The sequence below is a fragment of the Schistocerca serialis genome, chromosome 5 (genome assembly GCF_023864345.2).
Source record: "Schistocerca serialis cubense isolate TAMUIC-IGC-003099 chromosome 5, iqSchSeri2.2, whole genome shotgun sequence".
Lineage (NCBI taxonomy): Eukaryota > Metazoa > Arthropoda > Insecta > Orthoptera > Acrididae > Schistocerca > Schistocerca serialis.
Window position 1 is genome coordinate 690,764,416 of NC_064642.1, and position 25,421 is coordinate 690,789,836.

Consider the following 25,421-nt stretch of genomic DNA (forward strand, 5'->3'; position numbering starts at 1 on the left):
GCGCATACTCAGTTATAGCTGTATTAGAATTTTAAAAAGTGGCAATGGTTCAGAAATAATCGTTAGGGAATTTGAAGCAGAAAATATAACTGCATTTAAAGGATAAATATGACCATGACAAACACAACATACCCGAATGGCTAAAGCAGTACGATAAGTTCACAAGTGAGAGTTAAACAAAGAGAAAGGAACGAAAGAGGCTCTCTAGACGAAGATATAATGGATTCAGATGCTCTGATATTCGAGTGGACTAATCTAATCCGTGTTCGAAAACTGCCCATTTGACTGAACAACGAATGTATCCTTTTGTGAAGAGGTTGAAAATTCAGCCAACCAGTTGCAAAACAAATGTTTATTACCTTCTGTGGTATCGTCCAAAGATTATGGTGCCACACCAAAGTCGGAAATGCGATTCAATTCCACAGACGTTAGCGAGCGCTCGCTATAATCAACAACAACCAATGGGAGGCACTCTAGAAGACCACGCCTCCTTCTCAGCACAGCAACACCCTCACGCTGATGTCAATATAGTGTCGAGTACGCAAGAACTCAGCCCAGTTTGTGACCTCACCTGAAGGACTCATCATCATAATGTAGGACCAACCAGATGTAAAGTTTCTGATGAACTTGTACTTTAGTAACTGTTGACCATAGGAGCTCAAGAGCGCAGTTTGCTGATTAGTGCATGAAGTGATGCTTCACTAGTCGCTGATACATGTAAGTTATGTGGCAAAGAAGTGTGTCAAAGTTAAGTAAATCTTTTATTAACTAATGTAATAAAGTGAACTAATATATCATGAGTTACAGTTCCTATGTGCCATCTCACCAAGCATTCAAAGAATCCAGTTGTGGAGGATGAAAGTAGCTTCGTCTGGTCACAACACCTTTTAATATAGGCATGTACTCGTTAAAGATCTGAAAATGCTGTAAATACAACACCAATCATCGCAGTACGGAGCAGTAAATACACTATGCGATCAAAAGTATCCGGACACTCCCAAAACACACGTCTTTCATATTAGGTGCATTCTGCTACCACCTACTGACAGGTACCCCATATCAGCGACCTCAGTAGTCATTAGAGACCGTCAGAGAGCAGAATGGGCGCTCCGCAGAACTCAAGGATTTCGAACGTGGTCAGGTGATTGGTTGTCACTTATGTCATATGTCTGTACGCGAGATTTGCACCCTCCTAAACATCCCTAGGTACACTGTTTCCGATGAGACAGTGAAGTGGAAACGTCAAGGGACGCGTAAGTACAAAAGCGTACAGGCCGACCTCGTTTGTTGACTGACAGAGACCGCCGACGGTTGATGAGAGCAGACATCTACCCAAACCATGACACAGGAATTCCAAACTGCATCAGGATCCACTGCAAGTACAACGGCAGTTAGGCGGGAGGTGAGGAAACTTGAATTTCATGGTCGAGCGGCTGCTGATAAGCCACACATCACGCCAGTGTGTGCCAAACGACACCTCGCTCGATGTAAGGAACAGTGGAAAATCGTTGTGCGGAGAGACTAATTACGGTACGCAATGTGGCGATTCGATGGTAGGGTGTGGTTATGGCGAACGCCTGGTGAACGTCATCTGCCAACAGTAAAATTCGGAGGCGGTGTTGTTATTGTGTGGTGGCCGAGCGGTTCTAGGCGCTACAGTCTGGAACCGCACGACTGCTACGGTCGCAGGTTCGAATCTTGCCTCGGGCATGGATGTGTGTGATGTCCCTAGGTTAGTTAGGTTTAGTAGTTCTACGTTCTAGGGGACTGATGACCTCAGAAGTTAAGTCCCATTGTGCTCAGCGCCATTTGAACCAGTTTGTTATTGTGTGGCCGTGATTTTAATGGAGGGTGCTGCACCCCTTGTTGTTTTGCGTGGCAGTACACAGCAGAGGCCTACATTGATGTTTTAAGCAACTTCTTCCTTCCCACTGTTGAAGAGCAAGTGGGGAATGGCGATCGCATCTTTCAACACGCTCGAGCACCTGTTCATAATGCACGGCCTGTGGCGGAGTGGTTACACCACAATAACATCACTGTGATGGACTAGGCTGGACAGAGTCTTGACCTGAATCGTATAGAACATCTTTCGGATATTTTGGAGCGCCGAATTCGTGCCAGGCCTCACCGACCGACATCGATACCTCTCCTCAGTACAGCACTCGGGCTGCCGTTCCCCAAGGAACCTTCCAGCACCTGATAAGATATATGCCTGCGAGAGTGGAGGCTATTATCAAGGCTAAGGGTGGGCCAACACCATACTGCATTCCAGCATTACCGATGGAGGGTGCCACGAACTTGTAAGTCATTTTCAGCCAGGTGTCCGGATACATTTGATCACATAGTGTAGGTATACATCTATAATATTGTAACAAAGAGGTTTCCAGAGGTGTTTATAGCAGGTATATCTCCAGCCCAGTCCGATTACAAAGAGAGAATAAAACAAAATTGAAACCGCGTTTTCAGTCACAGTTTCTGGCTCCTTGCGCTGTTGTGAGCTCTACAATATGAGGTACGAAGCCATACACCCTGTGATTAAAAACATGGCGCTTTTAATCTCAGTATTTATGCGTCAAAGGTAATTTTCTTATATAGCTGAAGCCACCGATAGCTTGCCTGAGCAGAGGACTATCGAATGGCGGGGTCAGAGCAATTTTCGTGATCACCAGTGATTTAATTGTTAAGCCAAACAACATGGCGTAGTTCCACAGAAGTTCCAGTGGTCGTTAGTTCAACTGTAAGCCGAGGTAACGGCTGCGCAGAGGGTCACCAATCTGTCCCATGGACAAAGAGTTGGCACCGCCTCTAGGAACGCCGTAGTGTGCGTGGGAGGGCCGAAGTTAACGCAACCATCAGCATTTCTGCCTCCCGTTAAATTGGCTGCGGGGGACCTGTTTCTCTCGGAGGTGGCACACAGAGTGCGAGCATCCGAGTTTACAAAGCTGCTGAGAGATGCCCTATCGGCCTCAGTTCTTGGCAGGCTTTATTTCAGGACCAGTAGTAGGGCGCTTGTGGCCACCGTATTCGTAATCCACGTGTTTATTTCTGTTACTTTGGAAGTAACTAGGTGCTGTTACGTACAGTTTTAGCCAATACGTGGGCGGTAGGATGCTCGCGCACATCCGTCCGTGATTAAGCTGCTAATAAACGATGTGCACCGCGAGGAATTAATTTCGTGGTAATCTCTGTCATGCTGCAGCTGTCTGCAGGCTCGCAAAACCTATCTACTCACGGCTTATTATCTGAGTTTGTGATACAAATCCAGGAGACTCGTCTCTAATTTACTGGACCAATACTCCGTCTGGGGCTGGACAAGTCAACTTGTGATTCATGTGTTTTCATTCTCTTTTGGCTTAGCCCCCTGCAAGCCTGTGAATCGCCTGTGTCGTCCAGATTTGTGGACGAGCAAGTTCGCACACTATTCTGTAACGAGACTGCCGCCATTTGTACGTGCTCTCAAGAACACGTCTAGTCTTGCTTCAGCTGCCTGCCCGTTACTGGTCTATATTTTCCACCTGGTCCCATCAGAAATCAGTTAATCTGAAATGGCAGCTGAATGATAAAACAGCCAGAGGAGCAGGAGAATTTCATGTGAGGTCGTTTAAATCAGCTGGTAAGGAAGGCGTTAATAGGCAAAGAACATTTCTTTCACAATCTCTTCGAAGCCAACCCATCTACGACATGAGACTTGAGAGTGAAGACCAACCCGATGCACCGACAGCTGTGAAATGGACTCGCTTTGTTCATTCAAACTAAAACGTTCCCAGTGGACTACACATCGCGTTCACCCAGTATTAGCCGTCGTAGCCACCTCGCTAAACTACTTCCTCACAGATTCCTACTGCTGTTAATACGTCAAAGACATTTGTGCTTTCAGATACCGATTGATCAGCACAGAAAATATTTTTGCATCGTGTGTACGTAAAAGAAAAGTGAGCACTGGATGTTGTGACTGTGAAAGACAAATTTCAAATTGAAGTAACATTTCGAAAATATCGGCAGGTGAGAGCTACGCATAGGATATGTAGAATGTAATGTTGTACTACTTCCGCGCTACCTATTGGTAGCTGACTACTATATTGCGAGATGGTTTTCGAAGTCCGAACGGACTTGCAGATGAGGTACAAGAAAACTCTTGGGGAGGGCACGGGAGGGACCTGACACAAAAAGAAATGGAAATCTCAGTGGACAAGATAAAAGGAGGAAAGCCACCGGGTAAGGACGAAATGCCGAAATGGTGAAGGCAGAAAGGGAGATTGGGTAAAGGTTGCTGTATCGTGTGATGAGGGTCGTGCGGAATGAGAAGGAGTCTTCACAAGGTTGGAAGAGGGTACTAATTCTCCCTGTGTTGAAGAAAGGGAGTAGGAAGGTTTGTAGAAGTTGTAAGGAACACACTGATACTACAATGTGCCAAGTTATATGAAAAGATCATAGAGAGCATTTTCCGAACAATGGTCGAGAAAAAAACTGACAAAGGAACAGCATGGCTTCAGACCTGAGAAGTGAAATGTAGACCTCATATATGCAGCGAGGCAGCTCCAGGAGCACCACTATGATTTTGGGGAAGATCTCGTGATAGTGGTTCTTGATGTGAAAGAGGCATTTGATAGTACCTGTAGAAGAAAGGTCTGGGAAGGAGCAGAAAAGAAGGGACACAACATGCAGAGTGGAGGAGATGTAATTTGGAAGTCTGAGTTGTGTGAAAGTGAGAATGAAAGGACGTATTGGTCCCAGCAAAGAAGTGGTGGGAAACAGGGTAATTCATTGTCACCTCTCCTCTTCATTGTGGTCTTGGATGAGATAGTGACTGAGTTGGCAGAATAAACTGAAGAAGACAAGATGAAAGCAGTGGTGTTTGCGGATTACTTGATGATCTGGGGAAATAGGGAGGAGGAGATTCAGGAAGTGCTGGAAGCTTGGAAAGAAGCTGTGTAACAGTGTGGAATGAAATTTAATGTAAACAAATATAAGATTATGGTTACAACTAAAAGAAAAGATAGATCAACTACCAGAATAAGGATCGAAGATGAACAACTAAAGAAGGTGGAAAGTCTCTAGTACTTGGTAAGTGTGATAGAGGAAAATGGAAGACATGAGTAAGAAATTAGTGAACGTTGCAGACGGGCAGGAGCATTCCTGTGAAATGTTAGGAGCCTGTTTTGGAATAAACACGTCCCACCAAGAGCAAATAAGTGATATGTAGAAGTTGCAGTACTACAGCACAATACTGCCCTACGCATCTCTGAAACATGGCTAACGAAGGAAAGAGGTGTAAGCAAATTACAGATATGTAAAATGAAGTTCCGCAGAAGTAGTATAGGGGTAACAAGGAGAGATTCGATTAGGAACGAAAGGGTAAGTTAGAGTGAAAGAGGAACCCTCGAAGGACAGGACTGAAATATCAAGACTAAGATGGTATGCGCAGCTAAAGAGGATGGAAAACAAGGGAATAACCAAGAAGATGCACGAAACAGAAATGCGAAGGAAACGACCAAGAGAAAGAGAACGTGGTAGGTGGCTGAGAGGTGTGGAGGAGTGTGCTCAAAAAAGAGGGTAGGACTGGACCAGAGTGAACACAGAAAGACGGTGTGGAAACGAGACTAGGTAGCGAGGCTTATGTTCCTAACAGACCTTTCCTGAGGCTGGCAACTGTTTCATATGAAGATGGTCACTATATCAAGAGGTAAATTAGAATGGAACAGCAGGTTAAAATTGTTCGTGGAAACCGTCTCTTGTGCAGTCAAATAACTTAACTTACATAATACCCGATGAACAAAAGATATATACAGTATATAACCTAAATAATAACACGTATTACAACTGTCACTGAAAAAAATAGAGTAGTTGACCTAAGTTCTCTCCTTGCTGCTCAGTCATGAAGACGACTTTCTAATGTTCCTGCACCACATAGCTGAATCCCGAAACGGAAGAAAGTATCTCTGTCCATTAATAACTTCGTGGGAAAAACGCGCGTTCCGTTAGGATAGCACACCATCAAGAAGAGAAAGCAAAGAAAAATGCAGTCGTTATTCTTTGATGCTTAATTTTGACACTGTTGCTTTATTTTTTCAGATCTTCAGTCAGTCTTATCTCAATCTTACATATACCATTGATCACTAACAGAGAAACACCAGGAATGATACCAAATAGTGAAATTTTACCTGTTGTGCGTATAATGTAGGGGAGACAGTTGTACCCTGCAAGACTTTTCACCCAGCTACGTGGTCCTGTAACAGAATTTTAAAATATTTTCTTATCCCATTTTGAAATTATAGCATTCCTTTCATGTGCGTGTTTCCGAAATAACAAAAATTACTCCAGAACGGAATATATGTGCCCCAACCGTCTGCATGCTGAGTTATCCGTGTGAAAGTGAGCGAAAGTATTCTATATGTTGACAAAGCATCTAAGGGGGGTGAACTTGTGTACCAATACGGTATTCATCAAGTGGTGCGTGGAAAATCACCTAAAAACCACATCCGGTATTGCCGGTATACCAACCTTCGTTGTTAATCCACGGCACTTTAACGCGCACGGCTACCCAGTCGGGTGTAGCATGAAATAATGTCCTACCTTATGATATACAATGGTGGAATTCAATTAGTACTATCAATCGCCCATTTTTTGTTAAAACATTTCTGCTGGGAATAGCAAACTACTGGATGTGGGCCATCCAGTATGACCGAGCGGTTCTAGGCACTTCGTTCTGGAACCGCGCTGCTGCAACGGTCGCAGGTTCAAATCCTGCCTCAGGCATGGATGTATGTGATGACTTTAGGTTAGTTAGGTTTAAGTAGTTCCATGTTCTAGGGGACTGATGACCTCAGAAACAAAGAAACCACTATGAGTAATCAGTTTATAAAACTTCCTGGCAGATTAAAACTGTGTGCCCGACCGAGACTCGAACTCGGGACCTTTGCCTTTCGCGGGCAAGTGCTCTTGCCCGCGAAAGGCAAAGGTCCTGAGTTCGAGTCTCGGTCGGGCACACAGTTTTAATCTGCCAGGAAGTTTCATATCAGCGCACACTCCGCTGCAGAGTGAAAATCTCATTCTGGAAACATCCCCCAGGCTGTGGCTAAGCCATGTCTCCGCTATATCCTTTCTTTCAGGAGTGCTGGTTCTGCAAGGTTCGCAGGAGAGCTTCTGTAAAGTTTGGAATGTAGGAGACGAGATACTGGCAGAAGTAAAGCTGTGAGTACCGGGCGTGAGTCGTGCTTCGGTAGCTCAGATGGTAGAGCACTTGCCCGCTAAAGGCAAAGGTCCCGAGTTCGAGTCTCGATCGGGCACATAGTTTTAATCTGCCAGGAAGTTTCATATCAGCGCACACTCCGCTGCAGAGTGAAAATCTCATTCTGGAATCAGTTTATACTTGTACTGACTCCTCAGAAATGCATTTTGCAAATGTCTTCCAGATATTGTTTCTGGCGCTATCAACTGGGTCTCACAATGAAGAAAATGGCGTCACCCCCCACAAATTGCAGATAATTTATAGTGTATCACTTTTACTCGTAGTCGTAGAATGAGTTAGAGTGTCAGGTACAATAAGCAAAGCAGACACATATCAGTTAACCGGCAGCGGGTATACACTGATAAGTCAAAACGTTATGACCACTAGCCAACGCCACGTTGGATGACGCCTGGTGACGCTGTGGTACGTGACACAACAACAAAAGTATGCAAGCGGAGCAGACATGGACGGGAGATCACTCTAGCGAAGATATGGGATGCAAGTGGGGGAATTCATTGAGAGAAGTGACTTGCACAAAAGACTATTATTACGCACAGCCTGTAAACGAGTGTCTCTCACACGGCGAAGCTGGTCGGGTGTTAACGTGCTACTGTCGTGAACATCTACGGAAAGAGGTAGAATGACAGTGAACGACCCCTGGACGCTAAATGATTTGGTGTCCACAACTCTTCACAGATCGTGGGGTTCGGAGGTTTGTCTGCTCTGTAAAGTAGGATAGACGGAGATCAGCGGCATCTCTGCCAGAGGAGCACAGTGTTGGTGCACGCACAAGTGTTTCGGAGAACAACGTTCATCGTACACTTTTGAACACTGAGCGCCACAGCAGTCCACTACTACGTGTTCACATGTTTACTCAACGACATCCTCAGTTACGACTGCATTGGTCACGGGACCATTGGGATTCAACCGTCGATTAATGGAAACGTGTCGGCTTTACGGGTAAATCACATTTTTGCTACACTAGGTCGATGGTCGTCTCCACAAACACCGTAATTGAGGTGAACGTCAGATCAAAATGTGCATCGCACCACGGACACAGGCTGGGGGAGCAGTATTATGCTAGGGGAAACATTCTCCTGCGCTTGCATTGGACTGTGGTAGTAATCGAGAACATGCTGACGACTACGAACCACGTGAATCCCTTCATGATTCATGTCTTACCCGACGGCGATCGTTCAGTAGCAACACTGTTCGTGTCTCGGAGCCAGAACCATGCTACAATGCTTTGCGGAGCATTATTGTGAACGCAAGTTGAATTCTCGGCGACCGATTTTGCCTGCCTTACATCCTATGAAATCCATCTGGATCGCTATCGGAAGTCAACACCACGTACGTAAATCAACGGCCCGTTATTTAAGCGATTCGCTTAAATGACCTGTGGGTACACATCTACGCCACATACCTCCACAAACCCACCAACAAACTGTTGGATCCCTGATATGCAGAATCACTGGTGCATTTCGTTCCAAACAAGGAAAAACAAGCTATACGCAGGTGGTCATAAGGTTTCGGCTCATCAATATAAATGGGCACATGTGATACGTAAGATATTCACTGGGGCATCCATATTTGCAGATCACATCCTAGCACACAATTAACTCAATCATGACAGAAAAATAGACGCAATTCTGAGAAAATTATTTCTTGCTCCCAGCGTTACGCTGGACATGTCGTGCCTAGTGACTAAGGAGATCCAAGAACAGTAAATGATGTATGGCATTGGATAATTTGTTAGTCATAAATTATCAGAAAAAATGCGAAAACGTCGCATCATTCATCATCATGGGAATACCAGCTGTCACACAGAGCGTCAAATTATTATCTGTCGGGGGGAAACATCGAAACCATTTATATCCTTCGTGACAAAAATACTGGTGACCAGAGTTAACGATTGCACGATGGAGTCCTAACACATGTCTTTCCTGAATCCAATTTTTACTACCAGTAAAATTATATTTCCAAAAGACGTTTGCTTAGCATAGCAGGATTTGGAATAGAGAAGTGAAAGCTCTCAGTGGCATATCGTATAACAAATACGACATCAAACGCCCCGTTTTCCGCACCAAGGGAACAGACGCTGAGTTCTTTGGTTTGCGAGAAACGATTTTTTATCCTTTTAGAGTTATTTTCTGCCTGTTTTACTACGTACCACTTAAAACTCTTTTTTAATCTTCCCTTGTCCAAGGCAAATACACACATCAAAAAAACTTTTGCATCATCCCGGATCCCAGAACTCCTGAAGATATACGTTGACTGGATATTGTATCACAGACACAATCCCTTTGACTGTGCAGAGATGTCACTAAACCTGCCCAAAGATGTAAACAACCATGTTAGTTTGGACCAGGAAGTCCTCTCAACAAGGGAATTGTCCAGGCGTCTCGGAGTGAACGAAAGCGATGTTCGGACATGGAGGAGATGCAGAGAGACAGGAACTGCGGATGACAAGCCTCGCTCAGGCCACCCAAGGGCTCTACTGCAGTGGATGACCGCTACCTACGGATTCTGGCTCGGAGGAACCCTGACAGCAACACCATCATGTTGAATAATGCTTTTAGTTCAGCCACAGATCGTCGTGTTACGACTCAACCTGTGTGCAATAGGCTACAAGTAGCGCACTCCCAACATCCATGTCGAAGTCCATCTTTGGAACCACGAAACCATGCAGTGCGGTACAGATGGGACCAACAATATGCCGAATGGACCGCTCAGATTTGACATCTTTTCACCGATGAGTGTCGCGTATGTCTCCAACAAGACAATCGTCTTAGACGTGTTGAACGCCTTAGACACACTGTCCAGCGAGTGCAGCAAGGTGGAGATTCGCTGCTGTTTTGGGGTGGCATTATGCGGGGCCGACTTACGCCGCTGGTGGTCACGATACGTGAAAGCCATCCTCCGACCGATAGTGCAACCATATCGGCAGCATATTGGCGAGGCATTCGTCCTCATGAACGTCAATAAGCGCCCTCATCGTGCACGTCTTGTAAATGACTTCCTTCAGGATAACGATATCACGACTAGAGTGGGCAGCACGTTCTCCATACATGAACCCTATCGAATATGTGTGGGATACATTGAAAAGGACTGAAACTTCCTGGCAGATTAAAACTGTGTGCCGGACTGAGACTCGAACTCGGGACCTTTGCCTTTCGCGGGCACGAGGTACAGGCAGACGTAAATCTGTGAGGACGGGGCGTGAGTCGTGCTTGGGTAGCTCAGTTGGTAGAGCCCTTGCCCACGAAAGGCAAAGGTCCCGAGTTCGAGTCTCGGTCCGGCACACAGTTTTAATCTGCCAGGAAGTTTCATATCAGCGCAACCACCGCTGTAGAGTGAAAATTTCATTATTGAAAAGGACTGTTTGTGGACGACGTGACCCACATCTCTCTGAGGGATCTACGCCGAATCGCTGTTGAGGAGCGGGACAATCTGAACCAACAATGTCTTGATGAACTTGCGGATGGAATGCCACGACGAATACAGACATGCATCAATGAAGAGGACGTGATACTGGGTATTAGCGGGGCTGCTGGGACAGCTGGAGGGGCAGACACCCGAACGCCCTTCTGCGAGGTTGCACGAGCGTTCGCTGGAGATCGACTCCCTTCTGCTGAACGTAGGCCTCAGGCAAGGACTGCACGCAGTTGCCTCAATGCCTTTTCCTTCTCTGCAGCCACGGAGGCTGCGAAGGCACCCCTCTCTGCCGCCACGGCGGTGCAGAAGTCGACACCACTGATCCTGTCGGGGGCGCGAGGTGCATCCTTCCGACGGCCTATGGGCGGTCGTCCCCGCTCCTGCTGGGGGGAACTTCTTCTGTGCTGTCCCTCTGCTGAGCAGGGCTGGTCTGCACCCGTCGTCGTCGTCGACGTTGTCGTCTCTTCTGCTGCGTCGGTGTGTCCGTGGCCGCCTCACCGCCTTCGGCATGAATGTCGCTTGAAAAATCCTGGCAGCCGCGCCAGCTGGCGACGTGCGGTCCGCCACACCGGTCGCAGGCGCGGCTGTTGTGCTCGCCGGAGGGTGACGCAGCGCGCCTCGTTGCGGCAACACTTGGCGACATAGCCCTCGCCCTGGCACTGGTGCTGGGGGTTCATGGCAGTCGGAAGAGCTTCGGTCATAACATGGAGTCCCAGCAGGTCCCGCAAGCCGAAGATGTCGCCCTCGCCGTCGGCCCTCTGCATTGTCACAGCTTAGAGCGGCGGCCTCTTCTTGTCGGTCCAGTTGTGCAGCCTTGCGGTCGCGTTACAGACCCCTCTCGCAGCAGCTCTCCGCGGACCGCTGCCTCGTCACAGCACCAAGGTAATCCCCTTAGGAATGCCTTAGTCGTCGCCTTTCCAGCGGAAGGAGCCTTCTCAGACGGTGGCAGCGTGTCTACGACGGGCGGCCACAGCGCTCTCGATCGCCCTGTGGTCGGCCAAGTTTGCTGCCAGAACATAGATCAGCGACTCTGTGTCGACAGACTGGTAGACCACCTCGCTCTTGGCGCAGGTCGTCATTAAGTCGAACAGCGCTGTCCACCAGCCTCTGCATTTGACGTACAAAGGGGGGACAGGCTGCGACTCGTCTTCTCGGTTCTTGTTGGCTTGGTCGGCAGACTCAGCGAGTCGGTCAACCGAAGGCCCCCTCGTGGTAGCAGGTTTCCTTTGCATGTTCTTTCCTACGCTGTGGCGCGCTGAACATGACAATTTGTTGGCGTTGTTAAAACAACACACGACAATTTGGTCCTTGCAGCGGCCACAGCACAGAACTTCTTCGTAAGCTCTCGTCAACCAAGAAACCAAAGCGCACAGCGGCAATTATGATCACACCTCGCTGCTTCAGGCCGAAAGGAAGGAGAGAAATAAATAATAGAGAAATATACAGTAGAAGAACATGAACTGGGAGGAATGAATGGAACAGGAAGCAACCCGTTAGAATTTTGTTCACAACATAATTTAATGGTTGTTAATAACTGGTAGATTAAAACTGGAGAAACGGCAAAAAGGTGGGAATTTAAGGAGATGGGACCTAGATAAACCGACTAAACCAGAGGTTGTACAAAGTTTCAGGGAGAGCATAAGAGAACAATTGACAGGAATGGGGGAAAGAAATACAGTAGAAGAAGAATGGGTAGCTTTGAGCAATGAAATAGTGAAGGCAGCAGAGGATCAAGTAGGTAAAAAGACGAGGGCTAGTATAAATCCTTGGGGAACAGAAGATATACTGAATTTAATTGATGAAAGGAGAGAATACAAAAATGCAGCAAGTGAAGCAGGCAAAAAGAAATACAAACGTCTCAAAAATGAGATCGACAGGAAGTGCAAAATGGCTAAGCAGCGACGGCTAGAGGACAAATGTAAGGATGTAGAGGCTTATCTCACTAGGGGTAAGATAGACACTGTCTACAAGAAAATTAGAGAGACCTTTGGTGAAAAGAGAACCACTTGTATAAATATCAAGAGCTCAGATGGAAACCCAGCTCTAAGCAAAGAAGGGAAAGCAGAAAGGTGGAAGGAGTATATAGAGGGTCTATACAGGGGCGATGTTCTTGAGGACAATATTATGGAAATGGAAGAGGATGTAGATGAAGATGAAATGGGAGATATGATACTGCGTGAAGTGTTTAACAGAGCACTGAAAGACCTATGTCGAAACAAGGTCCCGGGAGTAGACAACATTCCATTAGAACTACTGACGGCCTTGGGAGAGCCATTCCTGACAAAACTCTACCATCTGGTGAGGAAGATGTATGAGACAGGCGAAATTCCCTCAGACTTCAAGAAGATTATAATAATTCCAATCCCAAAGAAAGCAGTTGTTGACAGATATGAAAATTACTGTACTATCAGTTTAATAATTGTAATTGTAATTATGTCAGAGCCAGCAAAGGACTTGAAAAAGCAGTTGAACTGAATGGAAAGTGTCTTGAAAGAAGGGTATAAGATGAACATCAACAAAAGCAAAACGAGGATAATGGAATGTAGTCGAATTAAGTCGGGTGATGCTGCGGGAATTAGATTAGGAAATGTGACACTTAAAGTAGTAAAGGGGTTTTGCTATTTGGGGAACAAAATAACTGATGATGGTCGAAGTAGAGAGGATATAAAATGTAGACTGGCAATGGCAAGGAAAGCGTTTCTGAAGAAGAGAAATTTGTTAACATCCAGTATTGATTTAAGTGTCAGGAAATCGTTTCTGAAAGTATTTGTACGGATTGTAGCCGTGTATGGAAGTGAAACATGGACGATAAATAGTTTAGACAAGAAGAGAATAGACGCTTTCGAAATGTGGTGCTACAGAAGAATGCTGAAGATTAGATGGGTAGATCACATAACTAATGAGGAGGTATTGAATAGAACTGGGGAGAAGAGGAGTTTGTGGCACAACTTGACCAGAAGAAGGGATCGGTTGGTAGGACATGTTCTGAGGCATCAAGGGATCACCAATTTAGTACTGGAGGGCAGCGTGGAGGGTAAAAATCGTAGAGGGAGACCAAGAGATGAAGACACTAAGCAGATTCAGAAGGATGTAGGTTGCAGTAGGTACTGGGAGAGGAAGAGGCTTGCACAGGATAGAGTAGCATGGAGAGCTGCATCAAACCAGTCTCAGGACTGAAGACCACAACAACAACAATAATTGGTTTAGAATCCACGATACACAATTTTGCATGTGGGAGAGACATAGAGACAGTTTGATTATGTAACGGTAACTGAGCCTTGGAAATCAGATTTTAAACTGTAAAACATTTGCAGTGATAGATGTAGATTCGGATCAAAATTTATTGGTTATGAACTGAAGATGAAAGCAGAAAAAATTGCAGAAAGGTAGTAAATAAAGTAGGCGTGATCTGGATAAGTTGAGTAAACCACAGTTTGTTTAGTATCAAAGCATTAGAAAACGATTAATCGAAACAGGACAAGGAACGCAATAAATCACAAATTCGTAGTCTTGATGAAACAGCGATGGGACAGCGGAATCGGTTAGGGAAAAAGATAAAGCCTAGTAGAAATCTTTGGGTAAAATGGGAGATACTGAATTTAAATGACAAAACGAAGAATATAAAAAATGCATCAAATGAAGTGGGCCAAAGAGAAAAGAGACGTCTTAAAAATGAGGCTGACAGGAAATGTTTAAATAGAAATGGCAAATGCAAGGCTAGGGAAAGATAAATCCCACCTACAGGAAAATTCTAAATATCTTTGAAGAAAACAGAAGCAGCACTATGAATATGAAGAGATAAGACGGCAAGCTAGTGTTAAGTACAGAGAGAAAAGCTTAAACGCAGAAGAAATACATAAAAGGGCTACCCAAGAAGAAGTAGTTTGAAGGCAATAATGTAGAAGGGAATGAGGAAGTATATGGATATGGATGGTTGAAACACCCTCATAGTTCAAGAACCAAATAATAACAGCAATGCCAAAGAAGACAGGTATTGACAGATATGAACATTAACGAACAATCAGTTTTAGAAGATACGGCTGAACATTTTTTACAGGAGAATATAAAAGCATTCAGTTTGTGTTCTTGAGAAATATACCAACATGCCACGCAATATAGGCCCTACGACTTATATTAGAAAATAGATGAAAAAAAGGAAAACCCATGTTTACAGTATCTATAGAGGAAGAGAATGTTTATGACAGTGTTGATTGGAATATACCGTTTGAAATTACAGTGGTAGCAGGTATAAAATACAGGGAGCGATTATTATTTACAAGGTGTAGCGAGAGAAAACTCTTATCAGAAGAATCGACGAATAGGAAAGGGAAGAAGTAGTTGAAAATGGAGTGAAACAGTGTTGTAGACTATCATCAATGTCAGAGACAGTAAAGAACTTCGAAGAGCAGTTGAATGGAAAGGGCAGTGTGTTGGAAAGAGGTTACGAGATGAACGCCAACAATAGTAAAAAAATGGTTCAAATGGCTCTGAGCACTATGGGACTCAATTGCTGTGGTCATAAGTCCCCTAGAACTTAGAACAACTTAGACCTAACTAACCTAAGGACATCACACACATCCATGCCCGAGGCAGGATTCGAACCTACGACCGTAGCGGTCGTGCGGTTCCAGACTGTAGCGCCTTTAGCCGCTCGGCCACTCCGGCCGGTAACAATAGTAAAACCACAGTATTAGAATGTAAATAAAAGAAATAGTGATATGCTGCAAGAATTAGATCAGGAAACGGTAGTACATGTGTTTAGACATTTGGCAGCAATATGAAACTGATTTTGGCCTAAGTAGAGAGGGTGCTAAATACGTTCTGGCATAGCAAAAAAATAAATAAATAAATAAAAATAAAAATTTAAAAAAATCTGGAAATAGAGTAATTTGCTAGCCTGTATTATGGATTTAACTTAAGAAGTCTTTTCGGAAGTGCTGTAATCTTCAATTGAAGGGAACCGTAGACGATTAGCTGTTCAGACAAGAAGAGAATAGAAGATTTGTAAATGTTGTGCTACGGAAGAATGCTGAACATTAGAGAGGAAGGTAAAACACAAGGAGGCACTGAATACAATTGAGGGAAAATGGAATTTATAGCACTGTTTGAGAAAGGAAGGGTCGGTTAAAAGAATAAATCCTGAGGCACGAAGATAAAGTCAAATTGGTAATGGTAGGAAGTGTGGGTGGCAGAAACAGTAGAGTGATTCCTAGACACAAATACAGTAAGCAGGTTGAAATGTACGTAGGTCGCAGTAGTTATTCAGAGATGAAAAGGCTTGCAGAGGACACTCTAGCTCCGACAACTGCGTCAAACTAGCCTTTGGGATGAAGTACGCAACAACAACAGCATCAACAACAACAGTCATCCTAATCGAAATTAAAAACAAAGCACAAGACATATTTCTTTTTTCTGTCTTTTGGGTTGTCGTTGGAATTCAGCTGTTAAATATAGCGACACAAAGTCTTGTGGGAAACCAAATTTCACTGTATTGTCTGTGTTACGATGGCAGTAACATTTACAGTAGTTGATCATACACTCCTGGAAATTGAAATAAGAACACCGTGTATTCATTGTCCCAGGAAGGGGAAACTTTATTGACACATTCCTGGGGTCAGATACATCACATGATCACACTGACAGAACCACAGGCACATAGACACAGGCAACAGAGCATCCACAATGTCGGCACTAGTACAGTGTATATCCACCTTTCGCAGCAATGCAGGCTGCTATTCTCCCATGGAGACGATCGTAGAGATGCTGGATGTAGACCTGTGGAACGGCTTGCCATGCCATTTCCACCTGGCGCCTCAGTTGGACCAGCGTTCGTGCTGGACGTGCAGACCGCGTGAGACGACGCTTCATCCAGTCCCAAACATGCTCAATGGCGGACAGATCCGGAGATCTTGCTGGCCAGGGTAGTTGACTTACACCTTCTAGAGCACGTTGGGTGGCACGGGATACATGCGGACGTGCATTGTCCTGTTGGAACAGCAAGTTCCCTTGCCGGTCTAGGAATGGTAGAACGATGGGTTCGATGACGGTTTGGATGTACCGTGCCCTATTCAGTGTCCCCTCGACGATCACCAGTGGTGTACGGCCAGTGTAGGAGATCGCTCCCCACACCATGATGTCGGGTGTTGGCCCTGTGTGCCTCGGTCGTATGCAGTCCTGATTGTGGCGCTCACCTGCACGGCGCCAAACACGCATACGACCATCATTGGCACCAAGGCAGAAGCGACTCTCATCGCTGAAGACGACACGTCTCCATTCGTCCCTCCATTCACGCCTGTCGCGACACCACTGGAGGCGGGCTGCACGATGTTGGGGCGTGAGCGGAAGACGGCCTAACGGTGTGCGGGACCGTAGCCCAGCTTCATGGAGACGGTTGCGAATGGTCCTCGCCGATACCCCAGGAGCAACAGTGTCCCTAATTTGCTGGGAAGTGGCGGTGCGGTCCCCTACGGCACTGTGTAGGATCCTACGGTCTTGGCGTGCATCCGTGCGTCGCTGCGGTCCGGTCCCAGGTCGACGGGCACGTGCACCTTCCGCCGACCACTGGCGACAACATCGATGTACTGTGGAGACCTCACGCCCCACGTGTTGAGCAATTCGGCGGTACGTCCACCCGGCCTCCCGCATGCCCACTATACGCCCTCGCTCAAAGTCCGTCAACTGCACATACGGTTCACGTCCACGCTGTCGCGGCATGCTACCAGTGTTAAAGACTGCGATGGAGCTCCGTATGCCACGGCAAACTGGCTGACACTGACGGCGGCGGTGCACAAATGCTGCGCAGCTAGCGCCATTCGACGGCCAACACCGCGGTTCCTGGTGTGTCAGCTGTGCCGTGCGTGTGATCATTGCTTGTACAGCCCTCTCGCAGTGTCCGGAGCAAGTATGGTGGGTCTGACACACCGGTGTCATTGTGTTCTTTTTTCCATTTCCAGGAGTGTATTTAAAATCTCAGGATTTTAAGGAGTTTCCAGGAAAACCAATTTTAAGTAAGAATTAAAATTTGCATTGCTGCCTGTCAGACATTTTGCGGTACTGGGCAAATTATCAAAAGTTTTTGATACTGCATACTGAATTCCCTTCTGAGCCACTTATGGCTTTAATAATAGTTAATGAGTAGAAAATTCTTTCCTCTATTCTATTAGCTAAGGAAGATCACTGTTCCTCTGAAATTGTGATGGCTTATTTATGGCGACTTTACGTAGCAAATATATGTAATGTGATGGCGCAGTTGAAATGCCTACCGTCTTGAAGAGGCACCTACGCGACGACCGTGGGTGAACAACACATGACATTCTTACTGCTCTCTTTGTGCAGCCAACACTTTCTTTCGAAGTGATGAATTACCCCACAATATTATCCCAAAATGCAGTACTGGATGGAAACACGCAAATTATGTCAGGAGGTTAAATCGTTTCGAAGATTAGCAATTTTACGAAGTGCGAAAGTAGCTGAAGAAGTTCAGTAATACGTTTCTTGCAGTTCAAGTTTTCATCAGTATGTACAAACAAAACTATGGAGCATTCTACCCTATTTACTGACTTCTAGCCATGTGTTACATCAACTTGGAATTTAATCCAGGACGTTACAGCAATGTCTTGTGATAACGAAGTTTACTCCATCCCCTCTCCAACCTTTGGCCGGAAAGGCAAAGAGAAAATTGCCAACGACCTGCGAAGTACCCGGATCGTTACCGTCAAAATGCTGGCCGCGCCCGGAGACTCTTAACTCCAGCAATCTGTCGAGAACTGGTGTAATCAACGAGTCAAGGCCGTTGGTAGCTGAATCTCGCAGGATGCCTGTCGCCAAACTAGAACGGTCAGAGGACTGACCGAGGTCTTTTGTCCATTCTTCATACTTCGCCGTGCCGGAAGTAATTGTTAGCGGAAAAATAGGTTCGAACATCTCTTTAGTGTGGGAACAAATGTGCGAGCGTAAAATGGGTAATGAGGGCACCGAACGAGTGAGGAGGCAGTAGTTATTATGTGTGGGGTTTTGAAATTAATTTAAATAGAACAGATAGCTCAGAACGAGTATCATGATGTGACATTGTGCCTGATGACGAAGACACAGCAACATTCAACTCTGAAGAAGTGTAAATGAGGGAATGAGTAGCCCACGGTGGACTATAATCTGCACAGATTCTACTACTAAAGTACATGATCAGGGAAGGGGGGAAAAGGTTGTTAGATTTTTTTACGACGACAATGTACAGGAAGTCGAGCGATCAGGACTTGTGAGAGGGCATCCAGGGCTGCCGTTAAATGACAGAACAGGAAAATAGGTAAAACAAAGAGAATGTGATGGTTAGTCTAGAAGGTCGAACAACTAAATATGTGGCCAAAGGAAGGGGGTGTGGTTCGTGTTAACTTAGGTCTGTGGGCGGTTATGGAACACAGAGCCAGAGGCTGTGCCTCCCAAGAAAGACGTCTGCTCTGCTCGAGGCCCGGATCACAAGAGATCGAAGTAACTGTGTTCTGCAATACGGAATTCTCCCGCGTCTACACACGTGACCGGTATCCCAATCTCGCTATTGGCTAAAGACGATGGCGTGAATTCAGAGGACTCAAAGCTTCTCTTGTCACCAGCTTTAACTGGATAGAACTGCCTCGGTTATAGTAGACAGAAAACTTTGTCACGTAGGCAAAGTCTAAGTTGCTCTGGGAGAAACCCTGTAAAGTTTTCACTGGGCCTTTGAACTAAATTTTTTAAAACAATTCCCTAAAATATTCCTTGACTGGCTGCCACTATGTACACTACTACTACTACTACTAATACTATTGCTACTACTACTACTTCTTATGATAACAATAATAATACATTGTTGCTACTGCTACAGCAATGCTGCCAGCGCTACTGCCTCATCACATTCTAGTCAGTACATAGTATAAACGAACCGTTAATCAGAAGTTAAAGAAGAAAACCTCCTTTGACTGCGTGATTTATCGAAATGTATTAATCTTATTGACTTGCTAGGCATCTGAAGGAGAGTGTACAGAGGCGTAATCATGATAATACAAATTTTTGCTTGATCCATATAGCACCCCTCTTGCCAATGAAATAAAACGTAGCCATGTCGATAATTGTAAGGGGGCGAACAAAACGTCTCCGTTTGAGAACGTTGCTGCAGCGTATATGCAGTGTACTGCTATTCCTATACAGGCATATAAATGTAAGCACCGACATGTAGGCAACGAATTATTGTAATATCCGTGCCTTTCCAAAATAGGTGCAGTAAATGTGGAAAGATGAACTTTCGCCAGGTTATTATCAAATGCATCCAATCAGGACGAATGTGGTGTTATTCTTTTTTTGGCTGCTGAAGGACAAACACTGGTAGATATCCATCGGATATGGATGGACAGCATGTCTGTCGAAATCCTCCGTTGTGGAACGGTGCGCCAAGTTCCGTGCCGGTCGCTATTAGACACAAGTCGATCTGGGAGGCCAGCCTCAAAATGGTTCAAATGGCTCTGAGCACTATGGGACTTAACATTTGTGGTCATCAGTCCCCTAGAACTTAGAACTACTTAAACCTAACTAACCTAAGGACATCACACACATCCATGCCCGAAGCAGGATTCGAAGCTGCGACCGTAGCGGTCACGCGGTTCTAGACTGAAGCGCGTAGAACCGCACGGCCACGCCGGCCGGCAGGCCAGCCTCAACTGAGAGACTCAAGTGGGAGGCACTTGAGCACCCCAGAGTCCTGATCTCTCACCGTGAGATTATCATGCCTTAGTCCTTTAAAAAAGGCCTGGAAGGGTCGGTGATTTCTGTCAGACGAGAATGTGCAGCAGACAACTACGCACTTCTTCACGCAGCAGAACGGATGGTTTTTTCAATCTGGTGCGTCGTGGGGTTTCATTGCTTACGGTGGTTTTGTCTAGTATACCGATTCTGGACCGTAAGGCTTTTGAATGGGGCTTAACATCTGAGGTCGTCAGTCCCCTAGAACTTAGAACTACTTAAACCTAACTAACCTAAGGACATCACACACATCCATGCCCAAGGCAAGATTCGAACCTGCTACCGTAGCGATCGCGCGGTTCCAGACTTAGGCGCCTAGAACCGCTTGGCCACATGGCCGGCTTAAGGCTTTCGAATGGAAACTTTTTGATCAACCGTTACATTTTTGTGTGTTATAATTTAAAGCACAGAACAACACACAGTGCAAAGTCACTTTACCTCTAGTAATATCCCAATTCGTACTTTATTGACAGCAAAGACAAAACTGAAACAAGCAAATGAGACACATATCATAAACTCCTTACATCTTCGGTGCATTTGCACACTTCACTTAATGAACAGAATGGCTCTATCTAGTAATTAAGAACAAGGAACAATCGTCTCTCGGAGTAAGTTTCGGAATTGTTGCTCAAAACAGTCCAACCCACAACTACTACTGATTTCCTTTCATACAATTATGGGTCAGATCTTAATGATCACTATAAATGAATAACTGCTATGATTGGAAAGACACCAGGCACATCTATAATTGAGCTGCTGAGAGCCAAAGTGGTATAACTCAATTTTTCCCACTTCTGAGGAGTGAAAGGTTTTGCCTTTTGTTTAATGTAAATTCATGCTTTACAATGATTCGTGGTTCATAAGATGAAACGTATAAATGAAATATTGTAATTACGTTTACTATACACATTTTATTTATTTGTACTTTAAATTCTCTTTTATAGTTCCTAAAAGCTGGAGTACCACTTTTCCTCTTAGAAAGTTATTCATAGTGAAAGAGAAAGTGGTGTAAATTAGGAGATGTACCACTCTTCTTATAAACGTTTTGGTGAAGTTGATTTTCTGAGAAGGAATACGCTAGTTTTTAACCTCCAAAATTATTTTAATTTATTTATAAAACATAAACATAATGTGATACAATAAATGTGAGTCTGCACTTATTGTCTGTCTATACACTTTTCTCTCACGAATTGAGTTAAATAATTGCATTATTGTTGTCAATAGCTGGAATGCTAGCTACAAAGTCTGTCTAATAGTTCAACAGCGCGTTCATCTACGGATTATAAATTAACTGTTGTTTCTAAAAGTCGAAATTCCTTAAAATATAATTCTTGTCATTTATAATGAAGCGTGTCTGTTTACTCAAGCTCAACGTCCATATCATCTTCCTCTGCCAAAGGGTCAACATGTTCTAGTCCAGATTCGTGAACCGATCTTGAAATTGTCAGTTGACCGAAGTAAGCATGATGCACTGGTGCATCGGAGGAATGTACGGGAGAAGTGTCATCATGTCTTTCCTTTATGCCTCAGGACCAGGTCGCATTGTGTTGTTGAGAGGGATGATTTTTATGGTTTATATATTTAATGTTATCACTGCTTGATTCGTGTAGGCTGTAACTCAGACATCAACATGGAGTGTAAAATTCCCTTATAAAGACAATTTCTGCTTTTATATAATCTGCATACTACAAATCTATAGAAAGAAAACAATTCCGTTACTAGCATTGTTACAATGAATGTCCTTTTGATTTTTTAGCATTGCCTTGCCGCTTGACTTATACCACTATTCTCGCGAACGAACTTCACTCTGATATGAGATGAAGAATGCATTTGGAGCTCTCAAGTGGCTCCGGTGGGAGTTATCATTATACGATTCCTCCACAACAAATTTCGGTTATTTGTGAGTAAAATGAGTGGTATGAGTAAAAAACTATAATTTTTTGACTTAAGCCGCTTTGGTTCTCAGCGGCTCACTTAATGACCACTGTCTACAGAGAGGCTGATGTCGCATGATGGTGTTGCAGACACGTGACAGTTTAAGGAAAGTACACACATCGAAAAAAGTTTTACATCACATAGGTTCTGAGAGTTCCGGAACATGTACAGAAAATTGGAAGAGAGATCACCATAAACATCATTTCCGCCCTTTTTATCGCTCATGAAAACGACACATTGCATGTTGCACAACCATTCAGCGAGACCTTTAGAAGTGGCAGTCCTGATTTCTCTACACACCGGTACCTCTAATACCCAGTAGCACGTCCTCTTGCGTTGATGCATGCCTGTATTCGTCGTGGCATACTACCCACATGTTCATCAAGGCACTGTTTGTCCAGATTATCCCACTCCTCATCGGCGATTCGGAGTAGAACCCTCAGAGTGGTTGGTGGGTCATGTCGTCCATAAACAGTCCTTTTCAGTCTATCCCACGCATGTTCGATAGGGCTCATGTCTGGAGAACATGCTAGCCACTCTAATCGACCGATGTCTTTATCCTGAAGGAAGTCATTCACAAGATGTGCACGATGGGGGCGCGAATTGTCGTCCATGAAGACGAATGCCTCGCCAATATGCTGCCTACATGGTTGCGCTATCGGTGCGCTATGATGGCCTTCACGTATCGTACAGCCGTTACGGGGCCTTCCATGACCACCAGCGGCGTACATCGGCCCCACATAATGCAACCCCTAAACATCAGGGAACCTCCACCTTGCTGCTATAGTTGGATTGTGTGTCTAAGGAGTTCAGCCTGACCGGGTTGTCTCCAAACACGTCTCTAACGACTGTGTATTGAATGCATAAGCGACAGTCATTGGTGAAGAGAACGTGATGCCAATCCTGAGCGGTTCATGAGGTATGTTGTTAGGCCCATCTGAACCACGCTGCATGATGTCGTGGTTGCAAAGATGGACCTCGTCATACACGTCGGGAATGAAGTTGTGCATTATGCAGCACATTGCGCACTGTTTGATCCGTAACACGACGTCCTGTGGCTGCACGAAAAGCATCATTCAACATGGTGGCATTGCTGTCAGGTTCCCTCAGAGCCATAATCCGTAGGTAGCGGTCATCCACTGCAGTAGTAGCCCTTGGCCGGCATGAGCGAGGCACGTCATCGATAGTTCCCGTCTCGCTGTATCTCCTCCATGTCCGGTCAACTTCACACCGTTTTAGCGTTATTGAACTACAAACAACACGAGCCATGTACCTCCTTCCTGGTGGAATGACTGGAACTGATCGGCTGTCGGACCCCCTCCTTCTAATAGGCGCTGCTCATGCATGGCTGTTTACATCTTTGGGCGGGTTTAGTGACATCTCTGAACAGTCAAAGGGAGTCTGTGATACATTATCCACAGTCAACGTCTATCTTCAAGAGTTCTGGGAACCGGTGTGATGTAAAACTTTTTTGATGTGTGTATTAGCGTAAATTCTCGAACATGGAGCTCTTTAGCAGACGACCCATACGCATTCCCATTTTACCCTGCGACGTTGTGTGTAACAATTGCAGTGCGCGAGGTAGGGTTTGAGACTGTGTCGTCAGTCAATGTAAACGTGTCGGATGAATCACTCTTTTTATGCCAAATCGACTCTCGTGTCCGGATGCATGGCTCTGCAGTCGAACAATTACTCTAAACGTACAACTCACAGTAGACACAGGTTAGTGGGGGCCGCATTACACTATTCGGGCATTTTCCTTGGCTTTCATGACAAATCTGTTAGTAATCGCTGGCACCACGATGATTGTTGACTACTGGAGTTATTGAAGACATCTACCCCGTTGGAGATAGATGTCCATGTGACATAGCGAGGATTGTGCTGCAGTTGTTTGAAGAGCGAGGTATTGAACTGATATGTGGGTCTTGGCCAACACACTCACTTCAAGCTATAGCGTTTCCCATCTTAAAATTACAAGAAATTCCTCAAATTACCGTAACTGCTTCGGACACATTAACCACGCAAGTTGTAGTTTGCGGAAGATAGCATCTGGAGGACTACGTTGAATGCAAATCCCAGTAAATTTGATTTGATTGTTCCCCAGATAATCAGGTGGAGGCTTCCTTAACTTCGTCCCTTGTGGAGCTCTGCCAATGTTCACATTGAATTTATTCCCCGTGCGTTGCTGCTCTTAACGTTCTATTTAAAGACAGTGAAATACATTGGCTTTTTGGGTGCAGTAGTATTACATTGGAAGAATACAATCTCGATACGTTTATCATTTCAAACCATAAGGAAGAATGACTCATATACTTGAGTCAGACAGAACTCATTTATCACATTAGTGATCTCAGGATATGATTATAATCCTTCGAGTACAATAATGTTTACAAGACAGTGCACTATATCTGTTTCCATATTTCTTCATACCAAACCAAAGCACTATTCAGAACAACACTCTAGTTTATCTCTTGAATGAAATGTAGAACTCTTTATTTATTCGATTCCATAAGCTGGATGTCAGTATCAGACTGGATACAAATGTTTCACGAGGCAAAGTCAAAATTTGAATCCTTTTAATGAAACGAAATAGCCACTCGTAGAACACACATCTACATCTACATCTACATTGATACTCCGCAAGCCACCCAACGGTGTGTGGCGGAGGGCACTTTACGTGCCACTGTCATTACCTCCCTTTCCTGTTCCAGTGGCGTATGGTTCGCGGGAAGAACGACTGTCTGAAAGCCTCCGTGCGCGCTCTAATCTCTCTAATTTTACATTCGTGATCTCCTCGGGAGGTATAAGTAGGGGGAAGCAATATATTCGATACCTCATCCAGAAACGCACCCTCTCGAAACCTGGCGAGCAAGCTACACCGCGATGCAGAGCGCCTCTCTTGCAGAGTCTGCCACTTGAGTTTATTAAACATCTCCGTAACGCTATCACGGTTACCAAATAACCCGGTGACAAAACGCGCCGCTCTTCTTTGGATCTTCTCTATCTCCTCCGTCAACCCGACCTGGTACGGATCCCACACTGATGAGCAATACTC